The sequence below is a fragment of the Sceloporus occidentalis genome, unplaced genomic scaffold (assembly GCF_023333645.1).
Source record: "Sceloporus occidentalis isolate IW3139 unplaced genomic scaffold, rSceOcc1.0.p SCAF_1, whole genome shotgun sequence".
In the NCBI taxonomy this organism is placed as follows: domain Eukaryota; kingdom Metazoa; phylum Chordata; class Lepidosauria; order Squamata; family Phrynosomatidae; genus Sceloporus; species Sceloporus occidentalis.
The window spans coordinates 290,015,690-290,043,023 of NW_028316981.1; positions in this window are offsets into that span (position 1 = coordinate 290,015,690).

Sequence of the window (27,334 nt, forward strand, 5' to 3'; positions counted from 1 at the left end):
TCTTCTAACTGAATTATTTTAAGGACTTTCATCTTTTTAACTGCATTTTATTCTTTTAAAGAGTAATGTGTTTTAATACTGCAACAGATTAATTCTATTTTAATGTTCACCATGTTTTTTAAATTGCATTCTTTAAAGTTGTACGCCACTTTGACTCCCAACTTTGAAGAAAAAAAGTGGGAATAACAACAGCAGCAGCAGCAGCAGCAACAACAATAATACCCAATTAGGGCCAGCGAGGCCCATAAAGCCCAGCTGCCAGTCATGAGATCTGTGGAGGTCCAAAAGAAAGGCCACAGCCACACTTGCCTTAACCACCACAGACTGCGAACTAGCCCAATAAGTTTTTTTTTAAGCTTGAGGATATGGGTAAGCCTGTGCCACTACAGTCCCTTTGCTCACTCTCTGATGCTCCCACATTCATCACCAGATCCAAAGAGGGAGCAGAGAGAGCCTAATAAACCCTGTGCCTCTGCCTGCTCATACTCAACATCATGGCACTATGATGACATTATGTGCCATGACCTTTTACTATATATCCTCCTGTCAAAATCAGTTCTTCCTCTACACATCATGGTTCTGGAACTGGCTTTTATGAACATCCAAAAATATTTCCTCCCTTCAGAGAATGTTAACCAGCACATTTAACTGACTGACAGTATTTGCAGGTGGATTTTGGAGGGTTTTGATATCTACAAATTTCACCTAGAATTCTCAAAATGCAGAGCACTACTTGTATCATGTATATACAGACCTTTATGATGATATGTGACAAATGTATACAATCCAAAGGCATCCTGTTTGGATTAACATGTTTCAGTGGGAAACAGTACAAAAGACCCCCCTCCTCTCCCCCCCTTTTGCTTTTAAGGACCAATATTTAAAGGGTGTTGATTTATGTAAATCAATAATTTATCAACTTGTTCTCATTCTCTGCTGCTAGCCAGATGCTTCTAGGTTTCCATTGCCAGATGATGTCAGCTGTGAAGCATAATGGCCTTGTGCTGCATACAGAAATAAGAACATAAATATTTTAAAAATCCTTCTACAGGAAGTAAGGGGAATGGGGTGGAGAGGCAGGCAGGGAAGAAGAGATTTTACTGGTTTATTCAGGGACTAGCACAGGTCTACATATTTTATGGCTCATCTTTATCCAGAGCAGAGTCAGGGGCATCTCTTTGGTTGATTAAAAAAAGAAGAAGACACCCTCCTAACAAGGCTCACAAACTGAAATCTTTCAGTGGCAATTTTTTGAAGACATCTGGTGAAGCTTTCTAGAAGACAAACACCCGGCAGAGTGTTCCTCTGGTATCAGTTGGCATGGCAACCAGCATGAGACTATTCAACATCCGTAGGTTTCAAAAGGTTGAGGCCTAGCTAAAATCCATTTGGGCACCTACATTCAATTTTTCTCAAGAAGAAAAAAAAAGTCCCAAAACTGTTCCTTGGAATATTGATAGAACTAGTACTTAACAGAACAGAACTTAGCAGCAGCTTTGATGATTCCAAGATGCAAAGAAGTCAAATGTGGGCAAGAAAATTGCTAACATGTTATTGAGAAGAGGATCCTTAGAACATCTGTCAGTAGGATGCAAGGGTAGAAAAGCATGTTATTATCAAGGTTTAATATGTTGATTACTATGAGGCACCAATGGGCAAATCACTAATTATACAGCATCATTATGTACTATTAAATGCACAAAAATTGCATATTTTGAGCTTCCCTTTCTCCTCTTTCCCCCTCCCCTCACCATCATTAGGTAAGATTGCTGCTATTAGTATATCACATGTCTTTCTTGTGGTATATTATAAAAATATTTGTTCTGGATTAAGGGCAACAAGAGCAACAACAAAACAACAGACAGGCAAGCATTAGGATGTAAGAACAAAAATCACAAAAAGGGAGATTAAAAAAACTCACACAACATAAACTCCACCTGCAATGTAATCACTTGCTTTGTTGGTATCTTCCCTAAATGGACATTCATATACATTTTTCATGGGTATTTTTTCCTAAAATATATATTTCTTGTACATCTCCAAAAATTTTATATACATTTCCATAAGTATTTTCCCTCATGTATGTGTAGCTTATACACATTTCCAAATGTACACATTTTGTGTAGTTTTCCAATTGGCTAACATATGTCTGGAGGTACACACACCTTGCTTCCAGTTTTCTCCCTTTTTTGTATGTCTTGTCTTTACTTTTGGTTTGGAAGCCCAGAAAAATCAATCTCCTAGAACCTCATGAACAGTAGTAGTTCTCTATTTTGAATCAATTTTGTACATTTTTAATCATAGGTCAGTTTTACCAATTTATGCATCATTTTGCATTTTATAAATACACAGTTTTGTTAACATTGTTTTACCAAATATATGCATTTTAATTCATTTTTCCTAATTTATGAGATTTTCCAAGGATTGTATACAGTTTTTCTTATTCCCTGCCTTTTTGTAGACAATCTCAAGGCAAAGAGATGAATCACAACATTTGAAGAACTGTACAATCCAAAGGATAATTGTGTTCTAGTCCATTTACTAAACTGGGAAGTGAATATTGGGTTGATTCACTTAAAAATACAAGTGAAACAAAATTCTCTTCCATCCTTGCACCTGAATGAAGCTTAACTCATACATAAGTCTCTAAGGTGTCAAAATACACTTTGTTATCCATATACGTGCATTGTTTCAGTACTTAATTCTGCTTTTGTTTGTCATGGAAGAGTTAAGGAGCTATAAAAGACCCTGAAGATCTGACTCCTGGTTAATCGAAATCGTGATTTGGTTTCTATGGTTTCATCAGGCCAGCTACTTTTCAGTGTGTCTTTGTGCTTTTGAAAAATAAAAACTGAGGTTTCCAGGAGAACAGAGAAAAATATAACTCTGTCCTTCTAGCAATCAAATTATATATATTAAATAAATAAATACACCATGGAGTAGAACAAATATGCACATGTGTTTAGGTTGACCAGATTTTGAGCCCATTAGTAAAGAGAAGCCTTGAGATGGGTGGGAATTGCTGGGGTGGGGACGATCGCATGTCTGCCAGATGTTGTTGCACTACAGTTCCTGGCATTCATCTTTTGCTATGCTGGCTAGGATGCTGGGAATTATAGTTAAATTATATCTGAAGGGGAACTAGACTATTATCTGGAGTAGACACGTAAAAATCCATGAAGACTAAGGAATAGGTGTGCGACTGGGCTTTGTGGTTGGAGTCAGCATGGTGTGCTAGTCTGATTGTTGGTTTACAATTCCAGGAGACCAGGATCAACCATGGAAACCCACTGGGTAATCTTTCCCAAGTCATACTCTCTCAAACTTAGAGGAAGACAATGGCAACCCTTTTCTGGATAAATATTGCTTAGTAAACTCTAGGGTTGCCATAAATCAGAGTCAATGTGAAGGCACACAAAAACAGTAACAACATGTCAGGCAGATAAGTGATCTCTCAAACTTGCAGCTCAAATAAATGTGCAGGAATACAATCAGGGTACAGTATTCTTTCTGTGGAAATCTGCATTAAATGGACAAATGATAATCTGGCTGAAGGAATAACAGCCAAGAAATATGCCAGAGGGAGTTTGTCTTTGCATCCTCTGGTGCAAGGACAAACATGAGAAGAGTCTCTGAACAAAGATGACTAGAATACCTGTAGCAGAGACAATGGCACTGGGTCTAAAAAGAGGGAGATACATAATGGTAGAAATCATGTCGTGCAATGCTTTTCCTGAGTTTGAAAAAGAATCTTTTGGAGGCGGCATATTCCTGAATCCTCTAGCCAGCATGACAACTGGTCATGATGGCTGGAAAATTTTATGAGCTGCAGTCTGAAAGAGGCAAAGTCATTTTGCTCATGTCTAGAAAACTCAGTGCTAGTACTTTTCTATGCTGTGTGTTTTCCCTTTCACTTTCTATTTCATGTTGTATGATTTCACTCCTGAGATACTTGTATTTTTTTTATCACTGCGTGTTGTGGAAAGTTGCCCTGGGATCCAACAGAAGCTTGGTAAATGCAGAGACTGGAAAAGTTCCTTTTCTGGCTGCAGTTCTCAGAAACCTTCATCTAGCATGTTGACCATGCTAATAGTTAGTGGATTATCTAAGTCTAGTTCAAAAAAAATAATTCTTCCAAGCTCTGAGTCAACCTTGGTGCAAGGTTACTACAAGGAAGTATCTGACCAGTGTTGCAAATCACCCTTGAAGGAAATCCCCTGATTGGCTTCCCGGAATGCCTCCCAAGTTCCCATGAGTGGGTGGGACATCTGGGTCAGGGGGCGGGATGTCCGGGTCGGGGGGGCACAAGGCACTGTAGGAAGGCTAAAGGAGGTGTGACTTCCATGATGGGAGGTATGTTGGGCATGGGGGGGAAGATATTTTTGGGCTGTTTTCTTGGGCGGGGAGGTTAAATTCCCTGAAAATTCCTGCAAATTTAACAAACCCAGAAATTTCCCAGAAAGGTTTAAAATTTCCCAGTTTCTGAGGTTTCCCAGCTTCTGGGAAATTTCCCAGGAATTGGCAACACTGACTTCTCTTTTCTGTATCATATAACTGGTTCTGAAGGATTGGTAAGAAGCTAAGAAGCCTGTGGTGGTGACTGAAATAAATGACATGCACACACATAAGAAGGCCAAGTGCAGCATGTTTTGGGTTTGGTTCGGTTTGCTATACTGTTTTGTTTTGTTTTATGTTTACAACAGTTCTCATTACCAAAGAAATATGTCATTTCTTATATTGCCTGCTTCTTTCTTTGACAGTGGGTACTAATGTTGCAGTAGAAAGAGGAAACCAATTGACATATGTGCCTGTATCTTCTTTAGTCTACAGGAGAATATGATAACAGTTATTTATATAATTAATTTATTTATATACAACCCTTCTCGCTATATGAGACAAATAGAAGGAAGGAAGGATAACACCTAAGCTCTAATATTTTCATGTTATATTGGAATATGAAAACTGAAAAAAATGTATTCAATTTTGAGCTGGACATTATATGCCTCTCCGGATATTTTTCATTGCATCTGTGCAAATCTACAGCACTATATAAATAATAAGAATAAGAATAAGAATAAGAATAAGAATAAGAATAAGAATAATCTCACCTTATCCACCATCATTCATGATTTGAATCACAATCCCCAAAATCCCCTAGCCTCCATGGCTAGTAGCCATGATGGTTGAGAGAATATGAGAGTTGTAATTTTAAAAAAGAAACTTTCCCTAATTTTGATCTGTTTCTCCCCATCTTTGCTTTAGTTTAAGAATGGCTCAGTCAGTTTATCTTTATTCAAGCATTTAAAATATTCACATGAGCCAGGAGGCAGGCTAGCCCCATTCCATCCTCATTTGGATAGCTACCGTCTGAAAAGAGTTATCTTTGAATCAATTGCATTCTGTTTCTTCATTAATCTGCATTTAAAAGTAACCTTCTTCAGAATATTGGTTTGAGTACACACCTCTAAAAATATCTCCCCTTTAAAATATATTTGTAAATACGGTAATTTTTTTTCCTGAAAACTCATATTTTAACTACTATTTTATTTTTTGAGAAGGGAACTTTTGAAATGTTGAAGAGGTTGGCCAATAACTAATTTGGTTGGTAGATACCTAATTTCAATTGAAACATCATTCAAGGAAGTACAGAGGAAAAGGATGCATCACAATTCAGAAAAGCAGCGTTCTTCAGAACGTATCGACTTTAGAAGTGGAGTTTTTATCAGAATATATCTGCTCAGAAGCAGCACCATCATGTTTTGTCCAAAGCACACTGCAGGAATAATCTGAAGAGATTTTTTAAAGTAATCAAAAACTGGATCCAAACCTTTACTACACTTTTCACTATGGCCCCATTAGTAATACGCCAAGGCCTGATTCCCACTACCTTTTAAACCAATCGCAAATCAGTTTGAACCGGTTCAAATGACCCTGGTTCCCACTTGAACTGAATCACTGAAGCGATTTGCAGAGAGAGGGGCCATGCGCAAGACCCATTTAACCTATGTCTTTTTGATGCTGATTTTTTCCACATCTTTTTTGGATAAATCGAGTCAGCAATCAGAATTGATTTAAATTTGCCCTTTGACTGGCTGGAGCGGGTCCATTTTCAATTCATTCATTCGTGAATGTGAAGCACAAGTGGGTTATTTTACAGGGGAAAAATGTGATCGGGGCAAATGTAGTGTGAACCACACTCCGCTATCGAATCGATCCATTGATTTGGATCGCAAACCAATTTATTTGTAAATTGGAATGAGGTCCAAGTCTGAAGACTTTGCTCCTAAACACACTGAAGAAATAATCCAGTTTGAGACTGCTTTAACTGCCCTGGCTCACTGCTAGGGAATCCTGGGAATTGTAGTTAATAATAATAATCATTTATTTATATTTTCCCGCCTCTCCCAGATGGATCAAGGCGGGATTACAGTTCACTAAAATACACATAAAACACATCAATAAAAATAGAATAACAATTAATATTAAAACTAGGTCATCATTAAGTGGGATGCAATAGTTTATTGTGGCACCAGAGCTCTCTGACAGAGAAGGCTAAATGTCTTAAAAATTACAGTTCTCAAAATTACCTAGCATTAAGCCAGGGCGGTTAAAGCGATCTCAAAGTGGATTATTTTTGCAGTGTGTTTTGGACCTTCATTCCATTACAATGCTTGAAAAAATTACTTTTTTTGACCAATAATTCCTGAAATACCATATTAGTACACATGTTAACTGTTCCAAGTATCAATAGGAATGTCTAGGTTTACACTGTAAAATGTTTAAAACATGTTGCTGTTTTTCCTTTCACTTATGTCAACAGGCCACAAAGCTGCTTAATTTTGCATGAAACATACCCCAATAGATTTATGAAAACTGCTAGTAATTGCACAGTAATTAAATTAATAATAATGGCATATATATATATATATATATATATATATATATATAAAATAGTTTCTGCTTTAAAGTGAAGTGAATTATTAACACTCAGATCCCATCTGCCCTTGTGTTCATGCTGTGTCTATGTAACCACCAGAACAGAACTCAAAAGCATAAAACAGAACCACAGTGATAATATACTGTTGATTCCATCGCAGTTCACTTGCCCAAATGTATCTGATCTCTCCCCTAAACCCAGCTTTCCTTTTTAATTAACAAATATCAAACTGCCAGTGACCCCTTTTCAACACAGTACTTCCATTCACACTTACTAGTTATCCTTTAATCAAAAAAAGCTGTTTTAACACCCTCACCTGCAGGGTCAGTCACACATCCCTATTGTTTGCAGGCATGCTCAGAAATAAATCTGCCTCCTGGTGAAGATTCATGTCATTTTAAACTCACAGGCTCATTCCTGAGAGAACTGAATCATACATGATTATCCCAATGAGCAGATTTATTTCACACTTGTTTTTGGTTGATGTTGTGCCATTGCTTTCTAAAGGAAATTTGATTTGAGGTACTATGTAGTGTATAAGAGAGTGCAGGCTGGACCAATTAGCACCCATTTGTATTAGCTACAAATTACAAACTCCAGGATTCCATAGGATGGAGCTACAGCATTTAAAGTAGTGTCAAACTGCATCATTTCTATAGTGTAGCTGCACCCACAGAGGTGGCCAACCAAGGACAGCCCATGGCCTCCCAATTTCTCACATGTTCAGGATCCTGATGGAAAATCCCCATACCTGTAGGAGAAACCAAAAATGAAAGGAAGATCATTATGATTTTCTTAATAAAATTCAGGCCAAAGGAAGTTTGTGCAGGAGGGTCATGTCAGAAAGAAAGGAAGGTAGGTAGGAAGGAGGGAAGGAATATCCCATGTTTGTTTCTGGAAGTGTCATTCTAAAACTGGTGGAAGTAATTTTCACACACACACTATATTTTGTAAAAAATATATATATAACCAAACAAAATTCTCTCACACCTTCAGGCAGCTAAATGCAGCATTGCTTTATTGCTTTATTTATTTATTTAATCTAGTCCCTTTTATTTATTTAATTTATACCCAACATTGAACCCAAGCCAGCTCATAGCATGCAATGAAAAGAAGTGCAGCTAAAAACAATGGACCAGGAGAGGTATCATACATAAACAACTAATATCGGTGATCCTTCTCATATCTAAGCCCCTCCAAACCCACCTTTTCTCTGCTTCAGCACCCCCAAAATGGCCACTTCCTGGCCAGTGGAAAGTGAGGGGTGGTGGCAAGAGGTATCCAGTTACTTTGCTATAGTCAGTCACACAGTGGTAAGCCTCCTCTAGAGGTCCCTGAGGATGATATTTGCCCTATGTCTATTTTTTGGGAAATAGCAGGATGCTTCTCTGACATTCCTTGCAGCAGCGAAAAGATGGATGAGTGGGAGTTGGTTATTAATAATAATAATAATAATTTGTTTTATTTATATACCGCTATTCCAAAGATCATAGCGGTGAACAGCAAGTAAGCTAATTAGCAGGTATGCTAATTTGCCCCCAACAGTCTGGGTACTCATTTTAGCGACCTCGGAAGGATGCAAGCCTGAGTTGAGCTTGGGCCCTTTTGCTGGTCTTGAACTCGCAACCTTGTGGTTTCGAGTGAATGGCTGCAGTACAGGCATTTAACCACTGCGCCACCATGGGCAATACAGAATTATAGCTATTGCAATGACCAAAAGCATGTGTTACAATATCATAAGTGGGATATACACAATTGTATGTTATTAGCAGGATGCTAGCCAATTGCTTAGGAGTTTATCACATTGAAAAATAATCTGATTTACTGCTGCCATTTTCAATCCTAATTTGGGATGCATCTGGGTATTATAACATGCAAAATGCCACCGATGCCACTGCCCAGTTGCATCCCACTGCACTCAGCCAGCCAGTTTGCAAAACCAGGAGCTTCCTGTTTTTGAAAAGTAGTTGGCTGAGTGCTACTTGTAGCCGGGTTTTAGATGGGATGCAGTCGGGCAATGGCATCGGCAGCATTTTGCATGTGATAACACCTGGATGCCGCCCGAATTAGGATTGAAAATGGCAGAGGTAAATTGGATTATTCTTCAATTCAATTAACTCCTTATATAGTTAAATAAACTATTCCCTAAAATACAACTAATTTAAAACAGTTGATTTTAAATAACTGTAACTGTGATGTTTTTGTGGAATTTTGATATTGACTGTAATCCCGCCTCGATCCATGGGGAGAGGCGGGAAAATATAAATAAAAAATTATTATTTATATATTATTAGTAGTAGTATAAACCACTGGAAACAATTTTGTTTAGTCAAATGCCTGCAAACACCATCTGGGGCATGTGGGCAACATTTCCCCCATGGAGGCCTGGAAAACAGCACTGGGATTTTCCTATGACTCACAGGCTACACTTTACCCAAATGTCTCCTACACTGCAGTTTTGTGTTTCACTGGAGGCTATACAGGCTGCCAAATGCCCTGCCTCCATCAAAAATAAAAGGCCTAACAGGTTGGTTGGTTTTTAATGACTTTGAGAAAAGTGAAACTGGACAATTCACCCAATTTATCACAAACAGATTTGAATAATTGCTGATTTCTAATTTTCCCCCAGATGGCTTTCATGTCATTTTTTAGTGCTGAATGCACTCTGCATTGTTGTCTAAACAGTAGAGGTACTGACGAAGATATTTATGTCTGTCCCCCAAATACATGCAGCTCCTTTTCAATTTCACACTAATATCTGACACTGCTAGCCCGTACTGCCATTACTTCTTCTATGTATTCCATAGTCCAGGCTATGAACGTTCATCTTTGGGCAGTAAAAACCATACCCAACAAGTTTGCCAAGAGCTTCCTGAATTACTGTTTCCAGATTTCAAAATACTAAATACTGTGCTTTCACCATATTTTCTGCCTTGTACGTTCTCTTTCCCATTTTTGTTGCATTGTTGTTGCTGCTGCTGCTGTTGTGTTTAGCATCTCATTTGAAGAACAGTCCTGTGAAACCTCAAAAGTTAGTTTACTGCTTTGTAATCCACCCCCAGTGAGCTATTGTTTTTGGACTGATTCTGTTTGTAATGTTCTCTTTTGGTGTGTGATTCTTTTGGAAACAGGCAGTGAAAGCACAGATAAACATCTTAGCTGTACAAAACTGTCCTTTTGCTTTGGTCAATTTATATTTCATATCTGTTGTCTAGGGATTTGTGCTTTAGAGGAAAAAGGCTACTCAGTCCATTAGCAGATCTGAATTTATGATGATAAAATCCCTGGCTGTTCAGCTGTGACAGGCAGTACTCTGCTCTAATGAGTAATAAATGTAGATAAGTCATGTGTCCCTATGGATTACTTGGCCAGAAATTACATTTAGAAGAAGGCTAATTGTCTAAAATTTATCCAAATTCAATACAAATTTTATTGCTGCTAATTGCTTTTCCAGTTTAGCAGCATTAACAATATTTAAATGTATTTGTCAACCGCTTGGGTGCATTTGCAGCCCAAGAGAACTGGAGAAACAGCCACCTGATTTGGGCGTTTCAACAATTTCTGTAATTCAGCAGTAAATCATTATGAATAAAGGACACAATCTTCCCATATTTAATCCCATAAGATATCATGTTTTCACAATTGCATTTATGTTTCCATCATAAACATTGCTTCTGCCCTACTTTTTCTGTACTAGTTCTGACATATTGTGGTTCATATGGCAGCAAAAATTAATGCCATCATTAGAACAATCTGATCACAACATCCATTGCCACATAATTAAGCATCAAATGCTGCTTACTAACATATGAACATCTGGATCATTTACCTAGACTAGAAGGACAGAGAAATAGTAAAACCTTTCTACTTTTCCATGTGTTTTGAGCAGTATTTGCGCCTGACCAGGGGTCCTTTTACACTACACAATGATAGAACTATGAATACAGTTTAACTACCATGGCTGTATCCTATGGAATCCTGAGAGATGTAGTTTGATGAGGCACTAGAGCTCTCTAGCTGAGAATTCCAAATATCCCTCCCCTGTGGAACCATTAATGCTATAAGTGTGTCATGTGAAAAGGCCATTTGATCAGATGGAGTCTTAAAGAAATTTATATAGTTAGATTATTCCCATGCCCATTCTCCTGATGTTCTTCTGCCATTAAAATAAGGATGGTGAACCTGTTGCCCCAGCAGATATTGTTGTACAAATGCCATTGTGATCCCTCACCATAGGGCATTCAGGGTAAGACTAGGCAAATAACATTTTTTAATAACACTGTCAAATTTTGACAACTTGTGAAGGAGGGCACACAGACTTACCACATCTGAATTAAAACAATACTGGTTGGAAAATGTTTTTGATCCACCAACCTTTAGAAAGAAGTACAGTGGGCCCTCAGTATCCACAGACTTGCCATCCACGGATTTGAGAATCTGCAGACAGCAAGCCCGTGTTGTCCCCAATGGTAGCACGTGCACATGGCCATGCCACCATTAGGCACAGCCTCCATTATCCCCAGTGGTGGGGCGTGCATGTGGCCACACAGACATTATAGACAGTGGAGGCTTTCCTGAAGCCCCATTGTCCCTAATGGCAGTGTGGCTGTGTGCACACTCCACCATTAGGGACAGCAGCATGGCCATGTGCACATATCACCATTAGGGACAATGTGCACTTGAGCATCCATGTATTTTTGTATCCATGGAGGGGGCCTGGAATGGATCCCTCACAGATACTGAGGTCCCACAGTACAGTGATGTGACTAAGGTGAACCACCACCTGTGTGAACCAGTGGGAGACAGAGACATAGACTATGCAATGGTTCTAGCAAACGCCTTTCCTCCCTTCCTTTGTATAACCTACTTTGTTGATCCATTTGAGCACCTTTGCCTGCTCAGAAGAAAAAACCAGACACAAGTACTGAGTAAGCTAAGGACTACCATATTAAATTGTTTACATAGGATCTGTCATGGGTCTGCAAATGCTGTGGGCTTATGCTGATGCAGAGATTCCTCAAAATATCCAGTTCTGACATCCCAACCTGATTGCAAGCCATATTAAATAGCTTGCTACAACCAAGTCCAGCCTAGGGCAGGCCTAGTCCAGATCATATCTCCTCTCAGAAGGTCCATAGTTCAAAGCAGAGAAGCCCTAAAGTTTATTCTTTTCCTGGGCATTGGAACATGAAGAGAAAGTCAACAGAAACCCTTTCCCTCTAAAAAATTTTGTGGGTGATTATTGATAACATCCATTCATATCTTCACCTCATCACTAACTTGCTCACATGGCCAGTAATTTTGCAAAATAATTCCAGACAACCACTCTTTCATTCCCTCAACAGATGCAATAAACTCTGCAACTGTAGCACTATGATTCTACTTTAACTGCCATGGTCCAATCCTATGGAAGCTTAGGATGTTAGCAACAAGCACCAGTCCCTCATCAAACTATCTGTCCCCCGAGAGCATAGGTTGGTCGGCTGGGCCCTGTATATTTATTTTATTGCTGTTTGTTAATTGTGTTTTAAATATATTTTGATGTATTGATTTTATATTATTTTTAATTTGAATTTTCTTAGCTACCTTGAGCCCATCTAAAGCTGGCCTGATACATCTTTGAGCTTCTGGGTAGATGAAGACCACATGAAAACATCACATGTCTAGAAGGAAAAATATATATGTTTTCTTTTTTAAATTCAATCGCAAGTAGCTGCTTTAGTATCAGAAGTAATAATTCTGGGTTTACTTGAAGCAAATGCATTGTTTAATTGCAAATAAGATTCTAACTAGGTGTGAATGAGGGTCCCAAATTGCAAGTACAGACATGACAAGGACTTCCATTCTCTTGACAACTGCCACAGGAGGAGGGAATTGTTATATAAGGTTGCATTAGGAAGCATTGACAGCTTGTCTCTCTGATTTGTGCAAAACATAGCTCCTCATTCATCATGAATATGCTTCCATGACTTTTCCCACTAAGATAATTAGGACAAAAGAAGTGCTTATTTTGCTGTGGTTAGGAACTGATGACTCAAAGGAAAAAAAAAGAGGAGGAGGAGGAGGAGGAGGAGAATGAGTGTGTGTGAGAGAGACAGAATATATATTTTCTCATATTTCTTAATTATACCAGTATTAGAAGTACTAAGTTATTTTTCATTTTGTCATTTGATTTAAGAGAAGGCAGGCAGAGGACTAAAACTGATTTCAAGCTGACTTCCAAATCATCTCAGTTATACAGCTTTATGGTTTTTATAGCATTCAGCCTTTACATGGTTGACCATGAATTATGAAGGAGTTATTTTAAACTTAAATATTAGTTGAGATCCAGTACCATTTGTTTTTAGGTGGAGTCAAGTTGTTCCTTCAGACAGAAAGCAAATGGAAACCTATGTGGTTAAATATCCCAGTCCATTAGGATAATCAGCAGCTTCAATTGCCCTCCCCCATTAAAAAAATAAACCCAGCATATTTAATGTATTATGGTCCCAAAATAATGCTGCCTCAATCAGAAAGACCTAAATCCATCTATCTGCAATATTTACGTACTGCTTATATCTCAACATTTCATAGTGATGTACACAGGTAAATGTAAAATACACTCAAAACACAAGGGCACAGAAAACAATGCAAAAATTATTTATCTAAATCTATTGTTAGTCCCCAACTAAAGCAGACCTATGGAGTGTTGATTTTCCAAATGCCCACTGATATTTTAAGAATCTTCTTGGGGTGATAATAACCACTGAATTTCACCCAAAGTTTTCACTGGCTGTATTTAAAAACTTCCAAAGAAGGAGTGTGTTCACCTGTCAAACAGCTCTTACTGTTACAAAGTTCTTCAGGGATGCTCCCTCTTGTTTCTTCCTTTTTATAATACATATTTGGAGCACTGAATGAGCACTGAAATCCTGTTATAAGCCAATTTTGTGTGGCCATTCATATGAGGATACCTTTAGGTTGTGAACCTAGAAAATGATGAGAAATTAGTTTATTTTTTTTTAAAAGTAATAAACAAGGATCTTGGTGAGGTCCTATGCTCAATAAAATACATGCACACTTTAGATAATCTCCGTCTCACCCCTCTTTGAACAAGTACCAGTGACCTGAACAGAACTGCTTTTCTATTTTAATCAGATTCATTGTTGCTAAACTCAGTGAAATCTGTTTATATTAACAGTTCACAGTTGCTGATTCATCAATAGTGAGACAAATAATGCTCTTTTGCTGCTTTAACAACTATTTGCCCTTCAGTGAGAATAGCTTTGTAAATTCCATGTGAAGCTAATTGAATTTCTTGATTACCTCATTGGAGCAAGTCACTTAGAATGGCCTTCCTCTACCAGGTGGAAAACTAAATGAATTTCTTTTCTTTTTTAAGGAACGATACTCTTTTCTTGTTCATATGAGTTGCCTTAAATAGGTTAAATATTCTGTTCATTATTTTTCCCCCACCTTGTTTCATGAAAACCAGCTGGTAGTGAAGTTAGAAAAATACTATGTGCAACTATTGTTGACTTGTTTGTTTCCTAAACCTGGAAGAGTGGAATTATGTTATATCCCATTTGATTTTTAAAGATGCAGCACCAATGCAGACAGCCTATTAAACTGCAAAGTACTATAATGCCTCCTACCATATTACTTTTCTATAAGATTCTGATGCACTCAGATCTTCTCATTACAGTTGACATTGATGTTACTGGGGATATTATTTCAAAATCAGAAATTCAAATTGCATTTCAAACACAGATATTTAGAGGCATTCAATATGGTCTTGTTTTCTACAACAGGAGACAAACTAATAATTTGAAATTAACTACTTGCAAATAAATATTTATCTGTGGATAAACATGTCTGCCCATCAACTCTATGCATTTAGTTTTAAAAAAATGTCATTGCTGTTGTTGGTTTTATAATGGTGTTATTTTACAGAATTATCAGTGCAATGTGAATATTGACTGTTGCAGCCTTGAGAATCATAGAATCAATACAACTCATTTTATCTTCAGTAGGATCTTATGGTTTCTACCTTCACAAAAAGAAATCTGAAACTAAAAAAATGACTGATGGAAAAATATACAATACACAATTTGGGAAAGGTAGGATTTGAATCCATATCTTTCAAGAAGAATGGACCCTCTGCCTAAACCCTCTGTCTATTGGGTCGCTTATGAAGGGAAAGCGGGATGGAAATTAAATATAAATTGAATTAAATAAATGAATGTGTTGGAGCATCTGATCTCTCATCCACATATCCACATTCCTGCAGAAAAATAAATCAGTTGGGTGTGACTCAAATGCTAATTGTGCCTTTATTAACCTTTGTCTGGGACTGTACAATAGGATGCACATCTCTGTACATCTTTTTTTAAAAAACATTGTAGTCTTTTATAAAAGCCATTGAAAGCAGATACTCAAATCCAGTGGCTCACTGAAACAAGAAAGCTCTTTGTGAGTGTCAGAGCCACCCGCAGAGCTCTGGATCAAAGCCAATGTCTTCAGTTCTATGAAAATTATAAATTACAAACACGATTATTACAGGGACTGTCATAAAGATAATCCTGGCACCTCAGTCTTTCATGCCAGCCAAATATTGACTAAAATGATAGCTTTGTCACTGCCTCCTTCTTCCTCTTCTATAGGGCAAGAGACACATTGAATCTGCCTTTCATCGGTTAGCTGATTATACCAATTTCAAAGTGCATGTTTACAAATATTATTTTGTTTCTTTCCTGCTATTTGCATGCTGAACCCCACTCATCCCATGTTTCCATGGAGACTCTCCTACAGCTTTCTCATTAGAAAGATGTTCTGTTTAATTGATTTCCTAGTGCATTGCTTAATAGTAACTGTTAAGCTATCTTTTGTTTCCAGGTCATGCCTGTGGGTTCACGGAACCATATACTATTGTTTAGGGGAGAGGCATTTTACTTATCTGAAATTAATAATTAGCAGTCATTTTCTTCCTTCATTTTATATTTCTAGGTCCTTATTAAAGCCTACCAAATAGAAATAGTTATAGTTTGTGGAAGCTGCCATTCTGCCAGCATGGCTGCTTTTGTTTCCCTGAGTAAGCAAGGAAATGAGCACACATTAACATTTGGGTCAGTCAAAATGACTATTTCTCCCATCCCAGTTTGAAACTAGTATACTGAATAGGGGTCAAGATGTGGGTTGAAAGGACAAGCTTGGAGCAGGTGTAACAATGCAGTAAGCAAATATATAGACCAAGCTACCTGCAGCTGTGAACAAACCAATGAACATTTTCCTTTTTAAGAAAATGAAAGAAGGATACATGATTGTAGCAGCTTCCTTTATTTCTGCTGAAGAACCAAACAGTAGCTCAGGAAGGAGATTTTGATCACAAAATCATCATGAGCAGAAAGGATTAAGTAGTCCTCTCACAGCTTGGCTACTTTTGTCAGAACAGTACATGGTGGAAATGTGAAAGATGCTCAATTTTGTTGGGGTTATTTTTCTTCAAACCCTACCCACATATATCAGGTTATGAGACTGGACAAGTTCCTGGATCAATAGATGTGAAACTACAATGTGTTTCCTATCTAACCAAAACCCAAATCCCACCTTTTCTATGCTGCAGCCCCCCACACCGCTACAACCATTATTGTTGTGTAAGTGGAAACATCATTTTCTTGTACCCAGATCATCAGCTGTACAGACCAGGCTGCTAAAGTGGCCTTGGGGGATCATAGCAATGGTGCTACAATCGTGACTACATAGTCTTACTAAGTACAGATAAAAAAATCTGTAACTCTAGGTTACAAATCTGTAACTGCAATAAAGACTGTCAATCATTAAAAATTTGTTTGACTTTGTGGCATCTTTAAAATTGATCCTACCAAACATTAGTTATTATTCTGGGGGTAGGAAAGAGTATGGTTATGCCAGCAAACAGGACTAATTTTGCCACTGTGTAGCATATTGTTTTTAAAATATCTGCTGCAATCTGCATAGATAGATTACATGCTGATTCTTTATGATAGGCTCTAGAATATACAGTTGGTACATATACTCTTTTGCTTCTTGTTTTGCATTCCCTCCTCTTGCATTCTTGACCTTTTTGTGTCATTGTAGAAACTCTAATGGCATTACCATCATGCTACAATTAAAACAGTAGATAACACAAAAATGTTATTTGACAAGATATTTTTTACAATCTTTTCTTTAAAATATCATTCTGTTGGAACTGAATATCTTTTGAACTTTGGCGAATTAAATAAACATTTATTGTATTTATTCTCATATGGTACCCTTTGGTGCTATCAGTGAGATCTCTTCTGGTTTATTGCATGTGACTATTGGTTTCCATTTATCTTACCACCTATAATTTTGTTAAATAGCAATTATTCATGCATAACATAGGTTTCAAGAGCATTTAAAAGCTGCAGCACTCTTTCCTTGAATGTTAAAAGGTATGTTTCAAATTACTGTGCAAATATTATGCATATTATGTTGATTTTAAAAGCTCACAATTGTATTTCCTAAGTGTTCTTTGTAAACTGACATGTGAATGAGCCATAACCATTAGTGCTTATTGTTGTTTGGATACACTACTTTGGAACAGTAACTTTGAGTTTCTACTATGATCTAAATAACTTAAGAGTGGCTTTGCATAAGCAGTGGGCACAATCCACAGCCTCCAAAAGGCCCTCAGATGTCTATAGCAGGACTGCAATCATCTGTATACTGACTAAGAAAATTTTAATTTCATTTAAGGATCTTGACATGTAGGCACAGGGGTTGTGTGTGTGTGTGTGTGTTTGAAAAAATGTTCACAGCCTAACCACACCCTTTCCATTTCTAAATAGTTCTTTCCAGATTGTGACTAGGCTAGTGAATCAATTGGAATTCCTCTGTCAACATCCAGTTTTTACTGTAGAAGCAGTGCAAAATGTTTTTCTCTAGATGTTGTGGTGGTGCAATTCCCAGCATGACTCCCGATTGGTTAGGACTAATGAGAGTTGCAGTACAACATCTAAAAGGGCTATACTCCCCCCTCCCTTTCCTGATATATTGCTAGTGGTGGAACACATTAAACAACAGATTCCTTTGACATGGAAATGTCTGGTTGCATACCCTTCAACATTTCACAGAAGAATACTGGCATAGATGTGGCCAAGCAACACGAGAGTGTGGTCACAACGTTAAGTTATAAATGAGGAAGAACAGACAAGCTAGGAGAGGCTGCAACAGTTTGCTTTGGCCTAACTTACTGGAAAGAGCTAGATTCCATCCTTCTCCTCTCCCCACAGCTGATGCAAATTATTTTTATACTTTTAACTCAGATTGCATTAACTGAACTTAACTGAGAAAAATTGGCACTAGTGGAGGGGGCAGAAAGAGAAACAGGTACATTTTCAAAGCAGCTGAAAAAATGGAATGGCAGGGGATACTCAGGAATGTCCCACTGAGACAGTGGGATTATGGCTGCAGATGTCAACTGAGAGCTTTCTTGGTATACTCTAATTTCTGTGATTAAAGCAGTGGCAATCCAGGAAAGGGACTCTTCATTTGTATCACTGTATCTTCATAAGAATTTTTTTTCTGAGGAAGTTTGACTGGAACTAAACATGATGGTCTTTAGATCCCACCGTACCCTGCCAGTTAATCATTTATTCCTGCTGTCTGAGTTGTTCAAAATAAAATCCTGCATTACCAATCTAGGGGCTGTACAGACCAGCACTTTATGCCAGCCTTTATGTGATGAGGGCTCCAAGACCTTACTGTGCTGCCCGGCTAACATTATGGCACGTGCCTGCCCACAACACACGTGCCATGACGACACATGCTGTGCGCAGCACCTAAATGGCACTGGACAGAAGAGACATCATGATGCCGCAGCGCGGTGCTTATGACTCCCCTTCCAGGAAGCTGCTTAGAGCAGCTTCTTTTTTGCTCCCTATAGGGAGCAGATCAGTGCCGCTGCATGTGGCTGCTGCACCACCATAGTTAAGAATGTGTAACTTGAGAGTTTATCGCATACATTTTGTAGCCCAATCTGTGCACAGGACGAGATCGGGCTGGAACGAGGGAGGGTTTTATTGCTCACAAAATTGCTTCTGCACTGCTGGCCCACTGCCACCTGTCCCCTGCAAAATCATCTTAGCTGGATGATTTTGCAAGGAGGGAAAGCTTCCATTCTTGCAAAATAGGAAGAATAAGCATGGCTCATAGATGGGTGGTGGTCGACGGGTGGCACAGCAACAATTTTGTGAGTGATAAAACCCATTCTTCCCCATCCCAGCCTGATCCCACCCAATGCATGGATCGGGCTATGAAACGTGTGCATTAAATTCCTAAATATCATATCCTAGCCTGAAACACATCTGCAGGCATACTGTACAATGGCAGTTTGTTCTGATGGTGCTCAGGACACTGTAGAGTGTCTCCAACACCCTGCTAGTAGCAATTTATGGTGCAATGAGGAATTGCAACAGGGACCCTACCTCTGCTTGTATCACTTGCTGGCAGGACAGAGATGGAAACGTCAACCTGCTGCACTCCAAACCAGAACAGGCTTCCATTATTCAGACCAGCTTCCTTGAATTTCAAGTAGTACCTCAATTGTGAAAATAATAGTGCAACTGAATATGGAACAGTTATGGATCTGTAACTCTAGGTTTCTAATCCAGAACTGCAATATAAGATGCCAACCTTCATCTTTAAAACACCAGGAAAGTCATGCTGGCTCAGGTCAGAAGGGGATGTGATAAATTCTCAGTCTTGATTTCATCTACATTTTAGTCCCATCCTTTGGTGTTTTTTCCCCAATTTGTAAGGCTTTTTTTTTAAAAGTTCCTGTATGTCTTTTATCCATTTTTTTTCCTAAAATGTAATTTGTTTTATTTTTTGTAAACTGCCTTCAGTCCCAGTTCTGGGGGAAAGGGATGATGACAATGACGATGATGAGTGCTACCTCCAGATTCTGTTCCCTAACAGCCATTTTCAGAGGCATATTGCCAGTTCCAAAACGTAACTTATGATCAGCATTACTTGTAGCCATTGGTTGCTTTGCTGACCATGAATTTATTTAATCTCCTTTTACAAATGTCTAAACTGGTTGCCACCAGTACACCTTGTGATAGCAAATCCCTTGGTTTGACTGTGTAAAGGAGTGCTTCTTTTTATCTTTCCTAAATCTTCCTCCTTTCAGTTTCACTGGATGACCTTAGATTCCAGTACAGTACTATGTGAAAAGGAGGAAAATATTTCTTCCAACCCACATTGTCCTTTCCATGTTGTCTTTTACTAACCTTGACAAACATACAAACATAATTATAAGTTGTTGCTGGGTTTTGTTTTTGTTTTGGAGGGTCAGGAAGGAAACAGTTCTCCTTAAATAACTTACTTTGAGCTACATTCTCTCCCTTGCTTTTGTTGAGTCTGTTTGGTTAACTCCGAGCATGCATATTACCTATGCACAACATTCACTAACTACCTCAGGAAACTTAATCTACTGCCATTAACACCTGAGGATGTTGCCTACCTGTGTTCTCTATAATTGTTGCATTATTTTCCCAACCCACACACACTAACTAATATGTTTTTCCCCCTGGATAAGAACTATTCCATGCCAGTGAAAAGGCTCTGTGGAGAATAGAGCAAAAGCCCTCGTTGCAACCTTATGTTGCCTTAAAGCAGAAATTCTCAGGATGAGCCTTTTACAAGTCTGAAACTGATGCAGAGAAGGTGAATGACCCCCAGGTGTCCTATTTCACATGAATACAAGGTCAATTCCTAAGTATTGTATGCTTGGGAATGGGGGATACTGAGTTTAAATAAAGAGGGAAACAGTAATAGCAACAGTGAAATTTGCCTACCAATAGCGCTGTAACTTTAGTTAAGCCATTGGATGCAAGGAGCATATTAAGTTTAACACACACATTTCAATAATAATAAAGAGGTAAGAAACATGAAAAGAACATAGAACTGCATTTCTGTGGCACTGAATAGTTGTTCTGTACTTGGAGAGTTACTCTATCCTTTAATTGCAGCTGGCTTATGAAAACAAAAAAGGGCACATGGAATTACAAAAGGTGTGGAGAAAGTAAATGGCAGGATGGAAATTATTCTCTTGTAAAATAAGATTTGTATTCATTCAGTCCATTGGATTTGAGGGGACTACTCCATATATCATGTTTTAAGCGATGCATCTTGGATGCTGTCTCAGTCCTGGTGAGACTGTTCATTCATTTAACCCAATGTTGCATATTTTGAGTTGCAGAGAGCTTTTAACCCCCAGAGCAAGGGTGGGCCAGCTCCTGGTGCTACAACTGAAAACTGGTGGAAACTGCCCCGTTATTTTAGCTACCATAGTTGACCCCAAAGCTTGGTGGCAACTTCAGCCACTTTGTGTGGTACATGTGGATGCTAGAGCACCTTTCCACACCATTTCTAGAATGGACGTGAAAGAGGAAAAAGGGGTTTTCTTTTGGTCTGGCACTGAAATTTAGTGATGTGATTTTAGCAGCTGTCACAGTCAACTGGGGGAGCAGGGGCTGTAAAAATGAATACATTTAAAAAGCATTGACCCATGCATCGAGTTAAAACACTGCTTTTAAGACATTAAAAATTAAAACAATTAAAACACTTTAAATACATGTTACATAGCAAAAATGGCACACCCAATTGCATATTATTCCACCCAGGTCAGCCAAGGCTGCAGACTTATTCAAGTAAAAAGGTCATTGTTTTTGCCTGGATCAGTAGGGAAACTGTTAGTGCATTTGCCACCATGGTGTGTACTTCCAGTAGATAGAGGGAGCAAGGCTTGGCATTCTGTCCATAAACATGCTAGCTGGCACTGCCCCTCAGTTCCCTATCTCCTCAAGTTGAGAAGGGACATCAGAAGTGGCATTCTAGTGGCATTTGCTGCAGCATAACACCCCTTTACACTTTTTTGCTCAGTACTTGTACTGTACTCACTACAGTATTTGTCCTTTGAAACTGTTGCATGTTTTAATTAATATTTTTTATGTTGATCATTGTTGATTTGTTGTTCTGTGCCTCAATCCACTAGGAGAGGTGGGTTATTAGCTGTTTATTAAAGTATTTGTTCAGTACTATATAAGTGACATATAGTAAAAAAACATAAAACCCTTCTTTAAAAACAGATGACAGTGACAGTGGTGAGGGACTGATCTACTGGTCCACTGATCTGGTGAATATTATTAATGACTATCAGTGACAGTGGTGAAAGGAGTTATTCAAGACTTGCAACACCTTGAATTGGCCCTGGATACAAATTCACTTGTCAGGAAGCCTGGTATGGCTTCTTGTTGACTAAGAATGTTCCAATCTGTCAATTTTTTGTCTCAATCTCTTTCTCAGTTTTTCCAACCTCAAGCTAGTTTTTACCTATTTGTGATTTATTTAACACTTGACCAAAAAGTCATAAACATTTTCATGTGCATTTCTGTTAAGAAAAATTTCCCTGAGTAACTGAAAGAAAGAAGTTGGTAGCATGAGCTTTTGTAGACTACAGTCTGATTCCTCAGATGCATCTGATGAAATGGATTTAAGTAAGTAGACTATGGCGGGATACAGATCGCCCCTTTGCGCCATGTATTGGGGCCAGGACAGCCACAGCGGCAGCCCAAAAGGCCCCAATACGGTGCTTTTGGGACCAGGGAGAAGCAGCAAAATAGTCTCGAAAAGGGGTGTCCTTGGGGCTTCATGCCCCAGGACACCCTGGGAGCTGAACCAGGGGAGAAAGGGGCCACTCGGCCCCTTTCCCCCGGCACCATTTCCACGGCAATCTAGTTGCCATGGGAACGAGGCACCCTCCAGGAAGGAGCTCTGTTTCAGAGCTCCTTCCTGAGCCGCGGTTAAGCTGCCACAAACGGCCTGACGCAGCGTGAAGACTTCACACCCGTGCTGCACCGTTTGGATGTGGCACAGCCATCAAATCAAAATGGTGGCACCCATGTGTACAGGGTCTCGCCATTTTTACATACGGAATACATGCTAGGGTTGCGGGGCATCTGTAAGAGATGCCCCAAGGCAACCCTAGCACGTATTTCTTACGTGCTACAAGGCCCGTCTGTGCAGGGCCTTTACTCCATGAAAGGTCATGCTGCCAACTTCTTTCTTTCAGTTAGTCTCAAAGATGCTACAAGATCTTTTTACATACGGATGTTACGGACTAACACAGAGATATATTTGTATTTTCCCTGACATTTAGGATGTGAAAGAATATCATTGCTCTTGGGATAATTTTTTTTCTCTTGATTCTGGCCATTTTAGTACAGCACGCCCGCGCCATATGCGGGCACACCATACGCAGCCTTGAGCATACGTGCTCAAGCCGCGGGGCGTGCATGGGGCGGAAGGGGCGGCATGTCCCATTCAATTGAATGGGCGCGCGCTCCCGTTGCGCCCCGCGCGCTCCTGTGCCACCGCGCCGCCGCGCACGAGCCCCATTGTTTCCAATGGGGCTCGAGCATAGGCGGAATTCCCCTTACGCGGCGGGATCCAGAACGGATCCCAAGAGAGTTTAGTTCTGATAGACTAAGGCCCAGAATAGATGGCCACTCTGGCCATGATTGGGATGGGACCATGGTGACCCTGTCGCCTGCTCCCAAAGTGGGCTGCTGCTGTGGCCCCAGGCCAGCCACCATCAGGAGCCGGATTTAAACAGCACCTATTTGCTGCAGCTTTGGGCAGTCTTTGGCAGCAGTGTCCATCACATAAACACCACAACCCCAAAGCAGCCAGAAGGCATTTATTTTCAAGTCTAACATGTCAAACTGATTTTTGTGATTCCCCTTAATATGGGGAAATTATAAACATAGTTTCAGCAGAACATTTACAAGCATGAATAGCCTGCTTCCTTATATTTTAATTTTGGGATTTTTTTTTCTATAGGGTACTCCAAAGCTCAGCATCAACAAACAATATCCAGTGATTTTTATTTCATGCAGCCAATAAGTGAACAGCAATATTGCATTTTCAAATATTACACATTCTACTAAATGCACAATCCACAATACATCATTTTTTTCTGAGGAAAACAACACAAAAAATTCCACAATTCTTACTAAGATCTTTTAAAGAAAATGACCTTGTTAGGGGGAAAAAACACATTTTTGTATGCATATTTGATTTAAAACTCTATCACAAAATTCAGTTAAGTTAAGCAAACCTGTTCTGTATATTCATTTGGGATATGTGAACTAGGTTCTTTCACATTAAAATGTTGTCCAAACAAATTTTAGCCCCATGAAAATGGTTGCAATCATGACAGAAAGGACTTTTCAAAGGAATACACAAATTAATGAAGGGCATATCTATTCTACTAAATAGCCTAAAGGCACCATATTCTGTCTGATCTTGGAAACTAAGCAGGGTAGACTCAGTTTAATACTTGAATGGGATACCACCAATTATACTAGGTGGTGTAAGCTATATTTCAGAAGAAGAAATTGACAAAATCATCTCTGAGTATTCCTTGCTAAGAAAACTCTGTGTAATTCATGGGGCATGCATAAGTCAACAAGCAACTTGAAAGCACATACACAAAGCAATTTCATAGGATAAGAGCAACAGAAAGTGTGTTGAGGCAATGCATGGCCCTCCAGATCTTGTGAACTCTAATTTCCATCAGCCTTAGCTGACTTGGCAAATAGTGAGGCCTGATGGTAAGAATAGTTCTTCACTACTTCTCCACCTGTGCCCCTGCTCCGATGAAATGGCCTAAGTCCAATGTGACACATAACATCAGAAGTTTCTACCTCCCCCCCCCCAGATAATTTTCTGACACTGGCTATACTCTGGAGGATCTTTCAGCAATCTGGAGCAGGTTTTCAGGATGTTGAGAAAGGACTACTGCAGAAAGAAGGTGTTTCATCTCACCTTGCTTTGGATTCTGTTCTTGAATAGGTGGAAGTCCAGCACTGAGTACAACCCAGTTAATTGTTAAGAACAAGCTCTAAGAATGGCAATGTCAGAGATGCTGGCAAAAACAGTACCAGTATTCTACCGTATTGGAACATCCTGGTTTTATAAATATAAATATAAAAACTTTATTTTTATACCACTTTTCCAGCAGATCAAAGCGGTTTACAGTTTCTCAAAAAATATGCAAAAGTATACAACAATATAACACAATAATCATAAATAGGCATTCAATTCAATAATTTTTAAAAAATCTACATACAAACAGTAAGATAAAATCTATCAATCACAGAATCTATCAGTTGAATCCTAAAATGAACTTCCGTCAGGGAATAGCATTCTACAAGGGGTCTGGAGGGTATGCCAACCGAAATAAATGAGTCTTCAAGGCCTTCTTAAAGGCATCCAAGGTGGAACAGAGCCGGATTTTGTCTGGAAGTTTATTCCAGAGGGTCGGAGCTGTCGACGTAAATGTCCTTTGGTGAGTTGTTGTCAGTCTCACCCTAGGAGTGATATAAAACTGTCTTCTCTCAAAGGAATCTATGGCTGGCTGGAAAGGTTCTACTGTCCTTAAAAATATAAAGAGCTACTTAGGCATGTGTTTGAGGAAAATATTGCCCTGCATCCTTTTCCTGTTACAACTAGAGCCAAGTAATCAGTTGAATTTATCTACATGTTTAGTGATCATTCAACAGTTGATTCGATGAGTCTGCTCAAGCTGAGACTAACCAATAGAATTTCAGCCATTGCATTACTTTTGACAGTGGTGGAAAAAAATGAGAGTAGTGCAAATAAAAGAGAAAGGGGAAGAAGCACATTTTTGCATGTACAAATACATGTAAGTAGCTTCAAAGCAGTGCACTTTTTAGATAATGCCTATCATTTTGTGCATTATTTTTCACCCAAGATCCACTACAAGAGAAGAAATTAGTGCTCTGTGGATGATGAAGGGGACAAGGGCATCTGACATGCTGAAACAAATGGAGGCCAGATTATATTTGATTCATGCATCACTAATCTCAGTCATGTCCTACTTCATCGGCTGGTGTTACAGGCACAGTTTATAGCTGCTTTGTTTGAACCAGCATGAACCAACAAGGAACCAGCATGAACTTGAATTTCCTAGAAGGTTGCAGATGAAGGACATTATTTGACATAACCAGTGAAACTCAGGTAATTTGCAAGCCTGTAGAACAGAGTTTACTTCTGAAGCCTTAAATTTACTGAAGGTGATCAACCACCTTTCAAAGTAAGGGATCCATTTGCTAACTGTAGACAGTAATTAGCTCAAGGTACAATCAGTGTTATAACTTCCTGTAATTTTGGTAAGCCATCACCCATACTTTGCACATAATATGAAATAAAAAATATTTAAAAGTGTGACTTCTTTTATAGCATCAGCTTTTAAAAACCTCCCTAAGTTATTTTAATCAATATACTTGTTTTAAGTAAAAGCCATTTAATCTCTGACTTGTACATTAACCTTCCATTAAGTATTAGGGAAGAAGTTAAATGTACCTTAGTCAATAATGCTAATGTAGGAACTATTGTACTACCTAGAGAGAAATGCGTATTCATATTATGTTAAAGTGGTTGTCCTTAACGATTAGCCATTATTTGTCAGGAAGCTGATAATAAATTTGAAATATTCTGTAAGAAAATGAATTATAATGTTGAAACTGAGTTCTCTGCACTATAATAATTTTGAAATGAGGTCATCTACTTCTTCTGGTCAGTGCTTTTTAAGGCAATGATATTGAAGTGATGGAGATACCCTTGGTGGTACTTTAACCTCACCCTGCAATTTCACATCTTGGTTGCTAATAAATGAGCCTGCTAATTGAACTACATTAAACTGAAATCTATGAATCTACCTGAAAGTAGGCAGTAAGGAGGCATTGTCTTTGGTCTTCATATATCTCCCTTAAAAAGCTGAACTGATATGTCTACATAGCACAATTAGGTTTTTTTTAAAGATTTATTTAAAATTAAATATATATATATATTTAGAAAGGATTTCAAGGGCGAAGCAGACTGCCCCTTTGCTCCGGCTTGGGGGCAGTGTCTGAGCACAACATTTAGATGTCACATGCTCTGATGCTGCCCCCACACTGCCGGGAAGCCACATGGCTGACTTCATATGTGCCGGCTTCATGATGTTTTGGCGGTGTGCCGTTTACACGTGCCGCGCTGCAGAAACATTGAAAAGCTGCCATCACAGTGGAAAGGGTGGCTTTTTTCCACCCCAAATAGGAGCAGACTTTTTCCACTCCTATTTGGGGTGGAAGTTTGCTGGATTCACAGGCAGGGAACAATTATTTTTCCAGTAATTAAGTATTAATGTTTTAGCACTCAAAAGAGTATGAAGAATCCACTTCTGTTGGCCTTTTGTTATTTTTCAAAAAAAATCAGGCCATTAATTAAAAAAAAAAAACATGCACATCTTTGCATATTAAGGAATTTTCCAAAAACCAAATTTAT